Source organism: Bos grunniens, chromosome 1, assembly GCF_055505025.1.
Source record: "Bos grunniens cultivar Pamir isolate PY7600 chromosome 1, Bosgru_T2T1.0, whole genome shotgun sequence".
NCBI classification, from domain to species: Eukaryota; Metazoa; Chordata; class Mammalia; order Artiodactyla; family Bovidae; genus Bos; species Bos grunniens.
In genome coordinates this window covers 152,005,355-152,026,540 of record NC_141165.1, presented here as the reverse complement: position 1 = coordinate 152,026,540, position 21,186 = coordinate 152,005,355, and the positions used below count along the sequence as shown (strand labels likewise).

General features: G+C 39.4%; 1 pseudogene across 1 annotated transcript; it reads right to left on the bottom strand.

The window, feature by feature from the left end:
- Positions 1-13,809: 13,809 nt before the first annotated feature.
- On the bottom strand, positions 13,810-16,670 carry LOC147380316 (serine/arginine repetitive matrix protein 1 pseudogene; annotated as a pseudogene). The gene has a single exon (XR_015169343.1). The product of XR_015169343.1 is annotated as a serine/arginine repetitive matrix protein 1 pseudogene (transcript).
- Positions 16,671-21,186: the final 4,516 nt, after the last annotated feature.

Below are 21,186 nucleotides of genomic sequence, written 5' to 3'. Positions count from 1 at the left end.
AGATAAAAACTAGGAATCCTAGCCACCATCCACCAGGGGCTGGGGGCTGGAAACAAAATTCCCCTGGCCTTTGCCACTATTGAAAAATGCATTTCTCAAGGAGGCAAATCTGTCAAATCAGGTACAAAGTGTATTATTAGAGACACAGCACAAATGGGAGAGCACACAGAGAAGCAGTTTGCTTATTTAAGACAGAGGCAAGGCAGAGATACACACGTGGAGAGAAAGGGTGCGGGCGTCCCCCTGAATGAGGAGGGACTCAGTAAAGAAGCAGGACAGTTCTTTTGGGCCTTTATTTGCTTTTGGCCAAATATATGTTTGCTTTCCCATGCTTGACCTGCCCTAGGATACTCGCCAACACGCAGGTGCAGTTCTCTTCCAAAATCCATTCCAGCCCAGAGGCGCATGGGAGGGCCTTGTCATCATCAACTACTGAGTGGTACCCCCTCCTTTCTGACTCTGGAGGAGACTTCCTGCGCTTGTAGGAAGTGTCTCCCTTGCCCCAAGGAGGGGAAATATGTGACCTCTTGATCTTTTGCTCAAACAGAGTTTGGCCCTCTCTGTCTAACTTGCAGCCTAACTTGCAGCCCCCCTATCTCCTGTCTCAGGAAATGCAAACAGGAGGAGAGTTTTAAGTGTGCGACTGAAGCCTATCTATCTCCTGCCTCAGGGGGAGTCCCTGCCTTGCTGGAATCCAGGGAATGTTAAAGGGACTGGGAGGCTCAGATGCCATTTGAGATGTAAAGACTAAAGGTTTTACTAGTCCCACTTCTGAGGATTTGCAGTCCCTGTACTGAGATGAACAATGAAGCTCAAGTAACTGGACTTTTACTCCTCACCTGGATTCATCCCTGTTATAGAGACTGAGCTGGGGTGACTGGCAAAATCCAGGCCTCCCCAGAAGCTTTGCAATGGGTGCTGTGACCTTGGTGGTTTTAGTCACCGCTCTCATTTTGACTGTGGAGATGAGAACTTTGGATGACAAGGTAAATTATTCTGGCCTCTGTCAGGTCATGGAAAGTTCATGTTCATTTTGACTGTGGAGATGAGAACTTTGGATGACAAGGTAAATTATTCTGGCCTCTGTCAGGTCATGGAAAGTTCATGTTCCCAGTAATCAATTCAACACCCATTAACAAGATGCTAACATTTTGGATTTATTGATATAAGATTATCTTTGTGCCATCACATTTGTAGATCAGAATTTTTAAAGCATGACATTTTTCCCCCAAACAATTTCAGCAAGTAATAAGTATTTAATTGTTGTAGACTAAACCTCAACTTTAATATCTTGCAAATCACATTGCAATCTTTTGAGCTGCTTAATTTCTACCTCAGATATATCAAGTTTCTAAAGGATTAAAGAAATTAACTCATAAGGTACTCACTACTAAGGAGAAGTGTGGCGATGGTATTCAAAGGACATTATTCTTCTGGCAAGTTATGTCTTGAGAGGGTTATTTTCAGTTATGTTCCTTCTAATGAGGGCTTTTTGTTGCTATGAGCAGTCTTTTATTTATTCAGTTTTTATTCTGAGTGGTAGGAAACATAGAAGCACATAACATTCAAAACCAAAAAAAAAAAAAAAAGCAAATGTATAGTTAGTATCAGGAGCAGCGTGGTATGCTGGTGAAAAAAGGAATCAATAGCAATTAAAACCAGTCAAACCAAGCAAATAATCAAAAAAGTCAATTTTGCAACATGTGGAACAATATTCAGTCATTTATTTTTATTTTTCTTAGGTATTTTGATGCATTAAATATTCAGGCTCTGTTGTTGTTCAGTTACTTAGTCATGTTTGACTTTGCAATTCAGGCTCTGAGTAAAAATAAAATCTATATATACAACAGAAGACATAAGAATAAATGGCCACCTAATCACAATAAAGATTTAACAGCAAAGAACATCAAGATTATGGCATCCTATACAATCTATTTCACCCACTAATTGCATTAATTCTTCAGTTGAGAAACTCAGTTTTACCTACAGCTCATTTAACCTCAGGTTGTGTTTGTGCAGTAATTTTTTAACATTTGCTTGACATTGATCCCAATTTTCAATTTATATCTTTCACAGTGACTCTGTGAGTCATATTCTATATCTTTTTGTATTTTCAGTTTGTATATAGTTGTTATTACCTTAAAAAGAGTAATGATTCCTGAATATCCTTCTTCTTTGGTGTTGACTAGGCCTTCCAAATGAACAATGATATCTTATTTTTAGTAATAATCTATGTTGTTCTTATAGACACCTTATTATGATGACTAGGTAGACACAAGGGTTTTTCAAAACCAATTTAAGTGGTGTAGCTGTTGTAATATTTTTTTAACTCTTAACAGAATTATATCTTTTATTTACTTTTAGAAACACCAATAAATAGTCTATAGTGACTTTGTGTATGTTAGTCACTCAGTTGTGTCTAACTCATTACAACCTCATAGACTGTAGCTCGCTAGGTTCCTCTGTCCATGGAATTCTCCAGGCAAGAATACTTGAGTGAGAAGTTTGTTCTCTTCTGGAGGGAATCTTCCCCATCCAGGGATTGAACCTGGGTCCCTGCATTGCAGGCAGATTCTTTACCATTTGTGCCACCAGGGAAACCACTGTGATTATATCTGCAGAGTTCATATTTTTCACCTTTATTTCAGAGTAGCATAGTTTAAGCATCATATGTCACACTCACATGTTTTATATTCCTTTCATAATTCACTGTAAAATAAGAATGTTGTACTCATCTTATAACCAAATTATTTTAATATTCTATGATCCTGTTTTTACTATTACTAGACATTAAGTGTTCTTTTTGCATGTTAAATTTTTATTTGAAAATAAAACCAAATACCTTTAATATATATTTATATACCATCTTTTGATTTAAGACAGATGGCTAAGAATTGTTATTACAACTAAGAATTATTACAGATACATGTGCTTTTTATGTTTTTTTATTTTATCTTAACAGAATTTCATGGAATGTCGATTCATTCATTGTCTCTATTAGTTGCCTGATTATCTAATAAAGTGAGTGAAATCACTCTGTCATGTCCGACTCTTTGCGACCCCATGGACTGTAGCCTATCCGGCTCCGCAATCCATGGGATTTTCCAGGCAAGAGTACTGGAGTGGGCTACCATTTCCTTCTCCAGGGGATCTTCCCAACCCAGGGATCGAACCCAGGTCTCCTGAGTTGCAGACAGACGCTTTACTGTCTGAGCCACTAGGGAAGCCCTGATTATCTAATAAGTAGTCTATAAAATCTATGAGGAAAGTGGTACAACTTTCAAGCCAAATATATGTTTTCAGCTTTACCTAAAGTAAAAGTCATAAAAGATACCTGTTCTTTAATGTTTACTGAAGAATCTAATGAATATTTAAATTCATGACTTGAAATAACTTGGGTTAACTGATTTTTATTTTCAAGACATTTCCTTACCCTTTATGAATTGATTTTTATTTCTAAAAATAAAACAAGTGAACATATGCTTTTTGATGAGTTTGAGTTATAGTGCCTAGCAATTATTTACTCTAGCTGGCCTCAAATTTAATCACCTGGGATCAATTAATTTGAATTTAATTAAAAAAATTCACCATTTAAATAACTTACAGCAACATGGATAAACCTGGAGAACATTTGACTAAGTGAAACAAGCCAGAAACAGAAAGACAAATACTGTGTGATATTATTTATATGTAGAATCTAAAAAAAGTCAGATTTTTAGTAACAGATAATAGAATGGGAATTCCAGGGGCTGTGGGCTGGAGAAATTGGTCAAAGAGTATAAATGTTCAGTTACAAAATGCGTAAGTTCTGGAGACCTAATATATAGCATGAAGAGTATGGTTAATAAGATTATATTGTAAACCTAAAATTGCCAAGAAAGTAAATTTCAAGTGTTCTCACTGAAAAAAAAAAAAAAAAAAAAAAAGGCAAAAAACCCCACAAAACTGTGAGATAATGCTGTTATTTTGTCTCCAAGTTATGTTTGGCTCTTTGCCACCCCTTGGACTGTAGCCCACCAGGCTCCTATTTTCATTGGATTTTCCAGGCAAGAATACTGGAGTGGGTTGCCGTTTCCTTCTCCAAGAGATCTTCCCAACCCAGGGATCAAATTACATCTTCTGCATCGGCAGGTGGATTCTTTACCTCTGTGTCACCTGCTGTCCAATACCAAACACCTAGTGGGTGGTAAAGTCAAGATTCGAATCTGGATTCACAATCCATGTTTGTTCTGTATTCAACACCTTGCTGTTCCCAGAGAGAAGGTATCAGTTCTGATATTTAGGATAAATTGTGAATTGCAAGAGATGGGAGATTGACTTCTTTGTCTTTGCTGGCTAACATAAATTGAGCATTAATTGGTAAGACTCAAGAAATCTAGAAACAAGAAAAAAACAGGAAAAATGAGTTTCGTTTAGATCATGAGTTTTTCATTGGCACACACTCAGGAAAAATTAAGGAAACTCTAGTATAAACCAACTGTGAATAGTTTTCTATAGCATATATAGATATATAGTAAAATATATCATATTTTACATCAGTTGAAATAGACATTAATGATACTTTGTGTATAACTATCAAACAGGACCTATAATTTTGAGTTGAGGATGGACAGAAAATTTACTTTATTAGAGAAAACTTCATAAGGCTCAGAATTGCAACAGTGGGCCTAAGTCTACCGGAATATGAGCTAAGGAAGAACAGTCATATAAGCAACATGCTAATCTTACCTCATCTCCTCTAATCCTTTCTCTTTCACCATGGGATATACAATGCTTAAAATTCTATCAGATAACTTTTAAGGAAGGTAAATTTTGCCAAAATTCTCCCAAGGACAACAAGAAATTTCATGATAGACAGCCTAGGTATTTGGAAGAAGAAAATTTCAAAGGATAATCTAGAAGGAACACCCACCCCCCCTCCAAAAAAAAAAAAAAGGAAGAAGAAATCCTCCCTTTATAGAACATTTCTCTAAGGTACAATGTTGCTTTATGAGCTTCAGAGGTGGCCACTCTTGGTAAAGAATTCACCTGCTAGGAGTCACAAGAGATGCGAGTTCAATCCCAGGGTCAGGAAGATTCCTCTGGAGAAGGAAATGGTAACCTATGCCAGTACTCATGCCTGGAAAATCCCATGAACAGAAGAGTTACCTGGAGAATTCCATGGACAGAACAGCCTGGCAGGTTACAGTTCATGAGGTCACAAAGACATTACTGAGTGACTGAACACATGAATACAATGGTGCCTAACATAAAGTCTAGATTCTCTGTGCTAAGAGTGGTTGGATTATTACTAGAGGGAAGATGGTTTGAACAGCAGAGGTCACATAAATGAATTTAAATAAATGGCGCTAATAATAAAATAATATTTGAAAAGAAAGTTGTGAGTCTGGTTCATTTCAGTTCAGTTGTTCAGTCGTGTCCAATTACTTGCAACTCCATGTACTGCAGCACGACAGCCTTCCCTGTCCTTCACCAATCCCAGAGCTTGCTCAAACTCATGGATGGTAAGGCCATCCAACCATCTCATCCTCTGTCATCCCCTTCTCCTCCTGCCTTCAATCTTTCCCAGCATCAGGCTCTTTTCTAATGAGTTAGCTCTTCTCATCAGGTGGCCGAAGTATTGGAGTTTCAGCTTCCAATGAATATTCAGGACTGGTTTCCTTTAGGATGGATTGGTTGGATCTCTTTGCTATCCAAGGGACTCTCAAAAGTTTTCTCCAACACCACAGTTCAAAAGCATCAATTCTTCAGCACTCAGCTTTCCTTACAGTCCAACTCTCACATCCATACATGACTACTGGAAAAGCCATAGCTTTGACTAGATGGACCTTTGTTGGCAAAGTAATATCTCTGCTTTTTAATATACAGTCTAGGTTGGTCATAGTTTTTCTTTCAAGGAGCAAGTGTCTTTTAATTTCATGGCTGCAGTCACCATCTGCAGTGATTTTGGAGCCCCCCAAAATAAAATCTGTCACCGTTTCCACTGTTTCCCCATCTATCTGCCATGAAGTGATGGGACCAGATGCCAAGATCTTAGTTTTCTGAATGTTGACTTTTCAGCCAACTTTTTCACTCTTCTTGGAGAAGGCAATGGCACCCCACTCCAGTACTTTTGTCTAGAAAATCTCATGGACGGAGGAGCCTGGTAGGCTGCAGTCCACGGGGTCGCTAGAGTAGGACACGACTGAGCGACTTCACTTTCACTTTTCACTTTCATGCATTGGAGAAGGAAATGGCAACCCACTCCAGTGTTCTTGCCTGGAGACTCCCAGGGACGGGGAAGCCTGGTGGGCTGCCGTCTATGGGGTCGCACAGAGTCGGACACGACTGAAGTGACTTAGCAGTAGCAGTAGCAGTTCACTCTCCTCTTTCACTTTCATCAAGAGGCTCTTTAGTTCTTCTTCACTTTCTGTCTAAGGGTAGTGTCATCTGCATATCTGAGGTTATTGATATTTCTTCCAGCAATCTTGATCCAAGCTTGTGCTTCATCCAGCCTGACATTTTGCATGATGTACTAAGCAGGATGACAATTTACAGCCTTGAAGTACTCCTTTCCCTATTTGGAACCAGTCTGCTGTTCCATGTCCAGTTCTAACTGTTGCTTCCTGACCTGCATACAGATTTCTCAGGATGCAGGTCTGGTGGTCTGGTATTCCTATCTCTTTCAGAATTTTCCACAGTTTGTTGTGATCCTCACAGTCAAAGGGTTTGAATAGTCAATAAAGCAGAAGTAGACGTTTTTCTGAAACTCTTTTGCTTTTTTGATGATCCAGCGGATGTTTGTAATTTGATCTCTGGTTCCTCTGCCTTTTCTAAATCCAATTTGAACATCTGGAAGTTCATGGTTCATGTTCTGTTTAAGCCTGGCTTGGAGAATTTTGAGCATTACTTTGCTAGCATGTGAGATGAGTGCAATTGTGTGGTGGTTTGAACATTCGTTGGCACTGCCTTTCTTTGGGATATGAATGAAAACTGACCTTTTCCAGTCCTGTGGCCACTGCTGAGTTTTCCAAATTAGCTGGCATATTGAGTGCAGCACTTTCACAGCATCATCTTTGAGAATTTGAAACAGCTCAACTGGAATTCCTTCATCTCCACTAGCTTTGTTCATAGTGATGCTTCCTAAAGCCCACTTGACTTCACATTCCAGCATGTCTGGTTCTAGGTGAGTGATCACACTATCATGATTATCTTGGTCATGAAGTTCTTCTTTTTGTATATAGTTCTTCTGTGTATTCTTGCCACCTCTTCTTAATATCTTCTGTTTCTGTGAGTGTGGAGAGAATCTATTTGATATTCTCAAGATTCAAGAACCTCTAGTAATCCATGATGCACATAACACACCTTTTTGTGACAAAATAGCTTCAGGGGAACGTCTGTCCACCAGGGGGCGAGTCACCATTGTTTACCATTTAGGAAATTTCTAAATTTATTTTGAGAACTCTCTCATTCACTCTGTCTTCCTTGTTGTCTTACTGATCATTTGGTTATCTTTCAAGACTACTTTTGGTCTCTTCTAATTTCATCTTGGAGCTCTAAGAGCTGAAGTTGGCTGGGAGTTATTATTGTGTCATTTAGAAACCAACAGGAACCATTTTAAGATTGGAATAAAACTCTTCAAACTTTCCGTATTTAAAGCTTAAATTCTTTGTTCTGTGAAGCTTGAGGTTTTTGTTGAGGTAGAAACTTTTGCAAATAGGATGAGAACAACCTAGTTTTCCATGATTTACATGCTTTGGATGGTTGCAGTCCATTGCTAATTTGCTGGGGATCTTTTAGACCTTACTTAGAACAATTCTCATTAAAATTGATGCCAAAGCAGTACTACTTGACACTTAGAAAGAATCCTTTACTACTGTCTAATGCTTCTCAAAAAGCTCATTACCAAAAATCCTTTATTTTCAGTTAATAAAGAGTATAGATTTTTGAAACTATATAACATAATCCTTGGTGTACAGAAGATACTACTGGAGACATTTTGCCTTTGTCAACATAAAAAAGGAGATTTCTCTCTCTCTCTCTACACACACACACACACACACTCACACACATGTACGTCCTTATTATACTTCCAGGACATGTGGCAAATGTAAAATTGAAGGTAAAAACTGAGCTTTCTCAGCCAGTTGATTTTTAATACTTCAACCTGAAGAAAACAGAGGCTGTGTATCAATAATAGAAAACATGATTTTCTACGTGCCTTGCAAGGCACAGCCTTTGTAAGGCAAATGCCTTATAGGGATCAGAATTAAGCAACATAATGGAGAACAGCAGCTGATGTGGTTTCTGAGGCATGTCGTAAATCGTGTTCTATTTCACTCTGAAAATGTCTCTGCTGGCAATCACCTCTACATTCAGGGGTCAAGTGGAATACTCATCTCCTATTAAATCCAATGCAAACTACAAAGCAAAGCTTAGTGGCTGTGTTGTGGTTTATTTCTCAAGGGACTCGTAATTACAAGTGAAAAAGCCCTGGACGTCTCTCATGATAGACGGTTTTGTAAAGAAATATACCAATGCACATGTGTTGCTTAGCAACATGGCTTTCATAAGGAAAAGCCAATGGTTGAGTCTTTCAGAAAGTCATCACTGTAAGTGTATCCCAATGCCTTCAGTGAAAAGTTGAGAAAATCGAAAAAAAAAAAGTACAAACACTTTTGACCCCACCATTGATGCTAAACTAGTAATGCTTATGTGTAAGTTCCAATATTTATTTACTCATGCAAGAAATCACATGTTTTAGAACATCTGCTACAAGCTAAGCATGCACTCCTACTGTGATGTCAATATTTTACCCCGTCAGAACAGCATCCACTATCTCTTAAAGAAGTAGATGATTACAAGTAAAATGATTACCTTATCATAGTATTCCCATATTTGTTAATGGCCACAAAATTAGAAAGAGGAGCAATACTGAAGGGACTATTATATAAAACATGTTTTGTCGAGGTAGCCTTCTCTAATTACATTAAGTCCAAAGCAGTAAATAAGAATGGAAGTTCTATTATATAAAAAAAAAAAAAAAAAAAACCCGAGCTGGATGCTGTATTAGATTTTTAACAAAGTATGTACTCAAATCAGTTCAGTTCAGTCGCTCAGTCATGTCCAACTCTTTACAACCCCATGAATCGCAGCACGCCAGGCCTCCCTGTCCATTACCATCTCCCGGAGTTCACTCAGACTCACGTCCATCGAGTCAGTGATGCCATCCAGTCATCTCATACTCTGTCGTCCCATTCTCCTCCTGTCCCCAATCCCTCCGGCATCAGAGTCTTTTCCAATGAGTCAGCTCTTCACAGGAGGTGGCCAAAGTACTGGAGTTTCAGCTTTAGCATCAGTCCTTCCACAGAACACCCAGGGCTGATCTCCTTTAGAATGGACTAGTTGGATCTCCTTGCAGTCCAAGGGACTCTCAAGAGTCTTCTCCAACACCACAGTTCAAAAGCATCAATTCTTCGGCGCTCAGCCTTCTTCATAGTCCAACTCTCACATCCATACAATGACCATTGGAAAAACCATAGCCTTGACTAGACGGACCTTTGTTGGCAAAGCAATGTCTCTGCTTTTCAATATGCTATCTAGGTTGGTCATAACTTTTCTTCCAAGGAGTAAGCATCTTTTAATTTCATGGCTGCAGTCACCATCTGCAGTGATTTTGGAGCCCAGAAAAATAAAGTCTGGCACTGTTTCCACTGTTTCTCCATCTATTTGCCATGAAGTGATGGGACCAGATGCCATGATCTTAGTTTTCTGAATGTTGACTTTTAAGCCAACTTTTTCACTGTCCTCTTTCACTTTCATCAAGAGGCATTTTAGTTCCTCCTCACTTTCTGCCATAAGGGTGGTGTCATCTGCATATCTGAGGTTATTGATATTGCTCCTGGCAATCTTGATTCCAGCTTGTGCTTCTTCCAACCCAGCGTTTCTCATGATGTACTCTGCATAGAAGTTAAATAAGCAGGGTGACAATATACAGCCTTGACGTACTCCTTTTCCTATTTGGAACCAGTCTGTTGTTTCATGTCCAGTTCTAACTATTGCTTCCTGACCTGCATATAGGTTTCTCAAGAGGCAAGTCAGGTGGTCTGGTATTCCCATCTCTTTAAGGATTTTCCACAGTTTATTGTGATCCACACAGTCAAAGGCTTTGGCATAGTCAATAAAGCAGAAATAGATGCTTTTCTGGAACTCTCTTGCTTTTTCCATGATCCAGTGTATGTTGGCAATTTGAACTCTGGTTCCTCTGCCTTTTCTAAAACCAGCTTGAACATCTGAAAGTTCACGGTTCACGTATTGGTGAAGCCTGGCTTGGAGAATTTTGAGCATTACTTTACTAGCGTGTGAGATGAGTGCAATTGTGCAGTAGTTTGAGCATTTTTTGGCATTACCTTTCTTTGGGATTGGAATGAAAACTGACCTTTTCCAGTCCTGTGGCCACTGCTGAGTTTTCTAAATTAGCTGGCATATTGAGTGCAGCACTTTCACAGCATCATCTTTCAGGATTTGAAAGAGCTCAACTGGAATTCCATCACCTCCACTAGCTTTGTTTGTAGTGATGCTTTTTAAGGCCCACTTGACTTCACATTCTAGGATATCTGGCTCTAGGTCAGTGATCACATCATCGTGATTATCTGGGTCATGAAGATCTTTTTTGTACAGTTCTTCTGTGTATTCTTGCCACCTCTTCTTAATATCTTCTGCTTCTGTTAGGTCCATACCATTTCTGTCCTTTATCGAGCCCATCTTTGCATGAAATGTTCCCTTGGTATCTCTAATTTTCTTGAAGAGATCTCTAGTCTTTCCCATTCTGTTGTTTTCCTCTATTTCTTTGTATTGATCACTGAAGAAGGCTTTCTTATCTCTTCTTGCTATTCTTTGGAACTCTGCATTCAGATGCTTATATCTTTCCTTTTCTCCTTTGCTTTTCACTTATCTTCTTTTCAAAGCTATTTGCAAGGCCTCCCCAGACAGCCATTTTGCACTTTTGCATTTCTTTTCCATGAGGATGGTCTTGATCCCTGTCTCCTATAGAAAGTCACAAACCTCATTCCATAGTTCATCAGGCACTCCATCTATCAGATCTAGTCCCTTAAATCTATTTCTCACTTCCACTGTATAATCATAAGGGATTTGATTTAGGTCAAACCTGAATAGTCTAGTGGTTTTCCCTACTTTATTCAATTTAAGTCTGAATTTGGCAATAAGAAGCTCATGATCTGAGCCACAGTCAGCTTCCGGTCTTATTTTTGCTGACTGTATAGAGCTTCTCCATCTTTGGCTGCAAAGAATATAATCAATGAGATTTCAGTGTTGACCATCTACTGATGTCCATGTGTAGAATATTCTCTTATGTTGTTGGAAGAGGGTGTTTGCTATGACCAGTGTGTTCTCTTGGCAAAATTATATTAGCCTTTGCCCTGCTTCATTCCATACTCCAAGGCCAAATTTGCCTGTTACTCTTGGTGTTTCTTGACTTCCTACTTTTGCATTCCAGTCCCCTATAATGAAAAGGACATCTTTTTTGGGTGTTAGTTCTAAAAGGTCTTGTAGGTCTTCATAGAACCGTTCAACTTCAGCTTCTTCAGCTTTACTGGTTGGGGCACAGACTTGCATTACTGTGATATTGAATGGTTTGCTTTGGAAAGAAACAGAGATCATTCTGTCATTTCTGAGACTGCATCCAAGTACTGCATTTCAGACTCTTTTGTTGACCATGATGGCTAATCCATTTCTTCTAAGGGATTCCTGCCTACAGTAGTAGATACAATGATCATCTGAGTTAAATTCACCCATTCCAGTCCATTTGAGTTTGCTGATTCCTAGAATGTCGACATTCACTCTTGCCATCTCCTGTTTGACCACTTCCAATTTGCCTTGATCCGTAGACCTGACATTCCAGGTTCCTATGTAATATTGCTCTTTATAGCATCAGACTTTGCTTCTATCACCAGTCACATCCACAACCGGGTATTGTTTTTGCTTTGGCTCCATCCCTTCATTCTTTATGGAGTTATTTCCCCACTGATCTCCAGTAGCATATTGGGCACCTACTGACTTGGGGAGTTCCTCTTTCAGTATCCTACCATTTTGCCTTTTCATACTGTTCATGGGGTTCTCAAGGCAAGAATACTGAAGTGGTTTGCCATTCCCTTCTCCAGTGGACCACGTTCTGTCAGACCTCTCCACCATGACCTGCCCATCTTGGGTGGCCCCACAGGGCATAAAATGATTGTTATAAGTAGCAATCTCATAGAGTAGAGGAACACTTCTGAAGACTTCTTACACATTCTTCTATGTGTAAGAACACACATAAAAGCAGTCGAGCATTCCAAAATGTGAAAACAATAGAGCAATACCTCAAACAAAAGCAAATGCATATACAAGTATTGGATGAGAGGAAATTGATAAATAATTTGGAGTGTGGAAAGAAACAAATTAGAAAAAGAAGGTTGGAACCAAATCATAGATTATTATGTGAAAGAACTATACTGAAAAGATGAGTTTGGATTCAGACTGAGCTAGGGTTACCAGCTTCAAAAATTATTAGCTGGGTGTTGTTTAGCATGTTATTTGTTTTCCCTGATTTCTAGTGCCAACCACACAGAGTTGTGAAAATTAAGTAAGTTATCTTGTGCAAAGGTGAGACCTCATATTTAATTAGCAACAAGAGACAGGCAGTTTATATAAATGAGCACAAGAGAGTCTCACATAAGGATTCAGTACATCATATTTCAAATAGTATCTTAGGTTCTGTTTTTATTTTTCATGAACACAGTTGGCCAGTATGGTTAGTGTATTCAGTATGTAGAAATAGTCTTTCACAAAGAAATATGTTCTTTCTTTCATATTTTTAAAAACATAGAGACCTCGATATTTTTTTCACTTTGCTAGAGACTAGAGTTCAAGAAATATTATTTCACCACTTTTTACATTTTACCTTATGACAAAAACAGTGCAAATACATTAACAACTTCTAATCATGTTAATTCTCAGATTGAAAGAAAGTGGTGAACTGCACGACCATATCCCAAGATAAAAGGAAATATATTTTTTTTTAATTTAGAAATTTATTCTGTTTAATCCACAAGCTTTATATAGCTTTAGTTAAAAAAACAAAACAAAACAAAACAAAAACAAAGCAAAAACAGTGAAAACAAGACACTATTTCAAAGTCTGGGCCCTTCCAGCTTTCCAAATACAAGAGCTCTGAAAGTTGTATATTCCGACTGGAGCAAGACAAAATTATGAATGGAGCCATGACATTTCATAAAGCAAAATTTTATGTAACTGAAGGATCCTTCCTGGGGCTAATTAATAGCCTTTACAAAAAAAGAGAAAAGAATGAAATTCCAGTGTTCCAAATCAACTTGTTACACATCTATATAAACCCACAGTGTCCTGGCAAACAACGTGCTTTCACTTTCTGTCTCATCTTAGAGCTCGAATCCTGATTCATTTCAGCAGAGACTCCACAGGCAACAGGAAAGATTGTGGCATTAAAATAGTCATTTATACTTTTGTGGTAGTTCAACAGTGGTCTTATTTCTGGGCAAGCTTGCAAACCATCAAGGTTGAAAGCATCATAACTTAAATGGGTGCTAAGACTCAAATGAGAAAAAGGGAAAAGGAAAGAAAAAGTAGAAAGAAAAACCTCTGGGAATAGCCAGGGGTATTTAAAGGAACCATAAGAATGCCAACAATATTTAAAAAGGGCATTTTTCTTTTTTGGCTTAAAATACTTCACTCTAAACGAATTTATGTCAGCTGTCAATGAAAGAATGTCCCTAATACACTGTGGACACCTTTTGCAATGTAAATCCATGCCCTTTTTTTTACATGGTGAACTTCAACCTAGCAATTATTACAACAAATGTTATAGTCTAAAGCTCAAACACATTTTAGCAATTTTGAAATTGAATTGCATACAAACCAAATAAAATTAACATCGTAACAAACATTTCCACCTAGGACTGTGGGGACACTTGAGCCTTCCGCAATGATCTCAGGGCCTTTTCACGCAGGTGCTTTTCTAAGTCATCAAGGTTATCTTCAGCCTCACTTTCAGTCTCCTTCTTAGGCTCTGGCTCTGTCTCTGGTTCTTCCTGTGCTGATGTGGTTGTGGGAGCAGCTACAGCTGCAGGGGTTATAGCAGCTGCAGCAGCAGCAGCTGCAGCCTTCTCATTCTTGTGTTTTTTTTTGTGCTTCTGTGCTTCTTATCCTTTTTGTGTTTCTCGTCCTTCTTTTTCTCTTTGTCTTTCCACTTCCTTCTGGGTCTGAATTCCTTGCCAGTGATGGGCTTGGTATTGGGCTTTTAGCCTTTTTAACCGGCACCGCTGGTGACTAGTTGGTGGAGGGTGACTGAGACTAGACAGGTGACGGAGGTGCTGGGGGCTTTTTAGCTGCTGGCTCAGGAGATCCCGAGACAGATTGGGAAGATGAGACCCTCCTTACCGACTGAAGGCTTGGTGAGGCAGCTTTTTATCTTTTTGGGTTCCGGAGTCCTGGAGACTCTCCTAATGGGCCTAGAACTTGGAGATGGGGACTGCCTTCTTTGGGGTGACAATGGTGCTCCTCTTTGAACAGGTGGAGGACTTGAGGTCTGAGGAGCGCGAGGCCATGGTGAGGGTGAATACTGTTTTTTTGGCTGTGGTGACTGGGCCTCACGGGCAGATCAACTCGGGGAAGACCCTTTCTTATGCTTTGATGACAATGAAGGCGAACGTCTCTTGGTGAATGGGGAGCTTCCTTGTTTGGGAGGTGGTGAATGGGAAACCCGTCGCTTTGGTGTTGGAGATGGTGATGCCCTTCGTTTAGGAGGGGGAGGCCGTTCTTCTCTTTGGAGGTGGAGAAGGAGAGTATCTCCTCTGTATTGGAGGAAAGTATCTTCTTGGGGAAGGTGAACGACGACATGGAGGAGGAGACGGAGTCCTTCGACGTGGTGGTGGTGTGGAAGACCTGTGTCGACGAGGTGGAGGAGCAGGAGAAGGAGAACGTCGCCTTCTGGAGGGAGGTGGGGAGGGACTTCTCCTCCGTCTACCATGAGGGGAAGCCTCTTTCTGGCGCTTTCGAGGTGATGGAGAGGCACTCCAGGAAGGGGAATGTCTCCGTCGCCTGCCTACCTCACCATTCTTCACAAGGGACCTTTTGGGTCGTTCATCTTCTGAGGAAGAGGAGGAGCCAGAATCAGATGAAGACTGCTGGTTCTGTCGTCTATATTGGCGTCTCTGCAGCACAGAATCTGCTGCAGCCATTTTGCCACCTTTATCTTCTTCTGATTCAGATAACTCTACTTTCCGAGGCTTCGGTGCTGGTGAAGGGGATTCTCTTTTCTTAGTACCTTTATGTTTTGTCACTTTACCTGAAGTTCTCCCTGGAGAGACAGAAACACTACTTCTCCTTGTATGGTTTGACTGCTGGGGTGTTCGGGAATGACGAGTTTTTGGCGGCGGAATAGCTGGAGGTGATGGCCTATGCCTTCGCGTCAGAGGACTTGCTGAAGGAGATAACCTACGAGTTTTTCGAGGAGGGCTAGATGTCCTCTTCGGAGGCTTCTTTGGTGGTGACTGGGAACTAGACGAAGAAGATGATGAACTACTCCCAGACAAGGATGCCGATGAATGCCTTCTTCGTCTCACTGGAGATCTACTCCTTCTATGCCTTGGTGGAGGAGGCATGCGTCTCGGTGGGGTTCTTCTTAGAGGAGATGGCCTTCTTCTTGGGCTTGGCTGTCTTTTAGGTGAGTATGATCTTGACCGAGATCTATGGTGCCTTCTTGGTCTAGTATGAGAAGGAGAGCGAGAACGTGTCTGGGATCTTGACTTGGAACATGACCGATATCTTGGCCGGGTCTTTTCCTTTTCCTTTTTGGAGTTTTTCTCTGGAGAAGGTTCTTTAGGCTCTAGTACTGGTTCAGTCTTGGAAACTTTCAGAATGTCACTAGTAGAAGTGGCCTCTTGTAGTGAAGGTTCTTTTACTTTCACTGATGGCTCTGGGAGCTCTGGAGTTTTTTCCTTCTTCTCTGGAGCAGGACTCTGGCTTTTGGTTCTGTGACAGGGAGATGGAGAATGACTGTGCTTTCTCTCTCCCCTGACAGGGAAAGATCGTCTTCGAGGGGAAGGAGAACTGGATTTGCGTCTTCTTGGGCTTTGAGATGGCTCCCTTTTTTCTCTTCTGCTTTATTTTTCTTCTTTATCCCTCTTATCCTTGTCTTCATCTTGCTTTTTCATAGATGCCAACTTTTCTTGTTCAATCTGTCTCTGTTGTATCTCTTCCTTCTTCAGTTCTAGGAGAGCAGAAGGGATTCCAGTGATGTTTTCTTGTGCATTTAACAGTAGGGGCCACAGTTCTCCCGTAAATTCCCTAGCATTTTTTCCATTCAAAAACCTGGTCAGGTTGATTTGCATCATTTTTGAATCTGGATTCTTCACTTCCAGCTGATTGAATATAAACTCAATCACAACATCATCTTCAAACCCTAGGATTTCCATTACTTGTTTTGTTATACAAGGCTTTATAACCTCCAAAATTGCTTTGCTCATGTCCACCTTTTTTTCCTAGGCATTCTGCTAATTTCAGCTGCTTCAGTAGCTTCTTCTGTTTGTTGCTGAACCAATTATCCTGTTCTGCACTTGTTCCACAGAAGAATCCTGCATCCATCTTGCTGCCTCGCTCAGAGATCACTCCCTATCCCCAAAAGGAAATATTTTGACAGTTTTAGTAGATTGTCCTTTAGGAGTCAGGCTAAGACTTACAAGATTTCAAAAATAATCAGAGTACCAATATATCTTTCGATCTCTTCCTTTAAAAATTTTGAAAACCTGTTCAATTAAAAAAAAAAAAAGAACACTGGGGCAATTGATGTATGTCATTTGAATAAAATTTGAAAGAACCCTTGGCCTTCAGAGATTCTTTATAACTACTTACTGAACAAATGAATGATAACTGAATTATTCATTGATTGAATAGACAAAGCAGGGCCAATTTGACCCACTGTTTTTGAATTCTGAAGTGAAGTATGTATCATATATGCCAGCAAATAGTTCTCAGTAAATCTTTATTCTTGTTGTTGGCCAATCACTGAACAGCTTTAAGGAGAAGGATGATGTTATATGAACTGATTTAAGAAGGATATTCTGTTTTATCAATTAAATTTAGTTGTATGCAACACAGAGACTAGATTTATATAGGAAGTAATCAGACAGAGGAAAGTCATTGCAATATTGCCTGAAAAGAGCTTGCAAAAGTCTATGTAAGAGAGAAGCAAAGAAATAGAAACAAATGGTAGCTATTGAGACCATTTTAAAAGAACAGCCTAATCTAATTTGTTGTAAATGAAGATTAAGAGAAGGATAAAAACCAAACCAACCTGAAGATTTTGAGTCTTGGTTACAGAAGTAAAGGGCTTATCTTAGTAGAAATAAGAAGGTATAAGAATGAGTCCAAATTTCACAAGCTGCTTTTGAGATATTGATGGTTAACAAACATGGCAAGAGATACCTAGGAATTAGTTGACATGCAAGACTTTTCTTTGAAACTAGTTAAGATTTTGAATGCAAATTTTTAAACTACATGTAAAATTGATAGTGAAAAGCATGAAAGAAGATGCAGCTATCCTGGGAGGAGTCATAGGGTATTAAAAAAAAAAAAAAGCATGGTACTCCATTTTGCAAAATGAGTACATTTTGAGGACTGAAAAGAAGGACATGACAATGGAGAATTTATGGTTAGGTGGATACTGAGAGATCCAAGTGAGGCAGAATCAAATAAATGATTCAAAGAAGAGAGTTTAAAGAAAGTTAGAAAACTGGTCCCATGAGACAGTTTAGAAAGGCACGTATAAGAATGAGAAGAAAACACTGAATTTGATCACTAGCTGGGCACTGATGACCAGTAACCTAGCATTTTAGCAGAGAAAAACCAGTGGTGGCCAATAAAGAGTGAGCAGGCAAAGAAAAAAAAGAAAAAGAAGAGACAGCTAATATAAAGTTTATTTGTAGATATGAGTCATAGAGTTGAAAAGTGGGGATGGGGTTGCGGCAATCAGATTTCACCACCTCTTGTTCACTTATTCTGTGTCCTCTTGATATGTCTTTATATGTTTCATTTGTTACAGATTGATGGGTTTGAGTGTAATTGTGCTGAGTCAGTCTAGATGTTAAAATCACCATTGGCATGAAACCTTGGATTATTATTAATCTATTGAATAGACGTGAAAAATGATTCTGTGAAAGTGCTGCACTCAATATGTCAGCAAATTTGGAAAACTCAGCAGTGGCCACAGTACTGGAAAAGGTTGGTTTTCATTCCAATCCCAAAGAAAGGCAATGCCAAAGAATGCTCAGAATTACCGCACAATTGCACTCATCTCACAAGCTAGTTAAGTAATGCTTAAAATTCTCTAAGCAAGGCTTCAACAATATATGAACCATGAACCTCCAGATGTTCAAGCTGGTTTTAGAAAAGGCACAGGAACCAGAGATCAAATTGCCAACATCCACTGGACCATCGAAAAAGCAAGAGAGTTCCAGAAAAACATCTATTTCTGCTTTATTGACTATGCCAAAGCCTTTGACTGTGTGGATCACAATAAACTGTGGAAAATTCTGAAAGAGATGGGAATACCAGACCACCTGACCTGCCTCTTGAAAAATCTGTATGCAGGTCAGGAAGCAACAGTCAGAACTGGACATGGAACAACAGACTGGTTCCAAATAGGAAAAGGAGTATGTCAAGGCTGCATATTGTCACCCTGCTTATTTAACTTCTATGCAGAGTACATCATGAGAAATGCTGGGCTGGAGGAAGCACAAGCTGGACTCAAGATTTCCGGGAGAAATATCAATAACTTCAGATATGCAGATGACACCACCCTTATGGCAGAAAGTGAAGAAGAACTAAAGAGCCTCTTGATGAAAGTGGAAAAGGAGAGTGGAAAAAGTGGCTTAAAGCTCAACATTCAGAAAACTAAGATCATGGCATCTGGTCCCATCACTTCATGGGAAATAGATGGGGAAACAGTGTCAGACTTTATTTTTCTGGGCTCCAAAATCACTTCAGATGATTGGTGCAATCAGGTGCAATCACTGCAATCAGATGGTGATTGCAGCCATGAAATTAAAAGACGCTTACTCCTTGGAAGGAAAGTTATGACCAACCTAGACAGCATATTAAAAAGCAGAGACATTACTTTGTCAACAAAGTTCCGTCTAGTCAAGGCTATGGTTTTTCCAGTAGTCATGTATGGATATGAGAGTTGGACTTTAAAGAAAGCTGAGCACTGAAGAATTGATGCTTTTGAACTGTGGTGTTGGAGAAGACTCTTGACAGTCCCTTGGACTGCAAGGAGATCCAACCAGTCCTGATCCTAAGGAAGATCAGTCCTGAATATTCATTGGAAGGACTGATGCTGAAGCTGAAACTCCAATATTTTGGCCACTTGATGCGAGGAGCTGACTCATTTGAAAAGACCTTAATGCTGGGAAAGATTGAGGACAAGAGGAGAAGGGGACAACAGAGGATGAGATGGTTGGATGGCATCACTGACTCAATGGACATGGGTTTGGGTGGACTCCAGGAGTTGGTGACAGACAGGGAGGCCTGGCATGCTGCGGTTCATGGGGTTGCAAAGAGTTGGACATGTCTGAGAGACTGAACTGAATTGAACTGAAGACCTGGTAATGTCAGTGGAATGTAAGCTCTCTGAGATAAGGAATCATTCCAGTCTTGTTCAACACTCTACACACAGCACGTGTCTGACATATAATGGGTCAAAAGATGCTAACTGTTTGAATGTTTGATGAGAAATCCTCTCTGACTCACTTGTTCTAGGCTTTTGCTTGCATATATGTTTCCTTGATTGAATTCTAATTATCTTAATGACTAGAGGTGTCAGTTTTTAATTCTTTTGGTTTCCCACATTTCCTTTGAAGATATGTGATATTTTTGAAAGGTTTCCAACAAGGTGGGTGGCAATTAGATTAAATTATATTTTTTCATCTGAGAAAACTGTATCATTAGACTATTTTTAAAGGCCTACATTTTAGTTGTCCTAGCTCAGGTTTCCTGAGATGCTTGGTCTTGGCAAATACTCTAATTCAGTGTTTTGAGAATTAATGGCTAAAATTATGTGAAATGATTACTTTAAAAAGAGAAAAAAAAATCTGAAAATGAAGTATTTTACAAGATTTATTACATATAAGGAAGTCTCCCTCACCACTAACTCCCAGGAGATTCAACTAAATATTAACATATGTGACATAGTTCTATCTGCAGTTTCAGTAAGGTGATGGATTCATTCGAAATCATGTGTAGACATTATGTCCATTACCAAGGCACAAAGGTTAGAATACTGGGTGAAACATTTTCTCAGACCACTCCCTAAAAACAAACACATCAGAACCGCTATCATCTATCATTCTAGAAACTTCAGTTAGGTCCTTGGGGCTCCCTGTAGCTTCTTTCTTTCAGTCTTCCTATCCAAGCCACTTTATCTATTTTTCCCTTGTGCCTTTCAAGACAATTCCCAAATCCATGATGGCTGCCACAATTCTTTCTACAATGCCATTGGCTCGGCTCCTGTATATCCAGTCAAATCTTTCTCTCTGTCTCACTCTTGACAAATAATTTAATACTAGATAGTGGGATTATAGAAGTGGGTTCTACCATCTAAGCAGATTATAGGGTTTGATCCCTAGGTGGGGAAGATCCCCCTGGAGTAGGAAATGGCAACCTGATCCAGTATTCTTGCCTTGAAAATTCAGTGGACAGGGAAGTCTGATGGGCTCAGACCATGGCATCAAAAAGAGTTAGACATGGCTGAGAGACTGAGCACACATGTGCACACACATAATTCTCCATCAGGAGTGCACTGTAATGCAATATCTTTGTAAAAGAAGCAAGTACCTAAATCTTTTGTAATACATTATGTGATGTTTATAATGTAGTGTATGTGTATTAAAGTGCCATATAAACTGTAAAACATGATATGAACATTAAGGAACATTAAACTTTGTTAAGAGTTTAACTTGAAAGAATTCAAACTTGAACACATACTTGTTAGTATTCTTTTTGATTATGATATAAGCAGAGACATATATGAGATATTTTTAATTGATTTAAATTTGCCTCAACATGCTTTCTAATTATTACTTATCCCTTTTAGAATAACAACTCTGATTTTATCCTAAA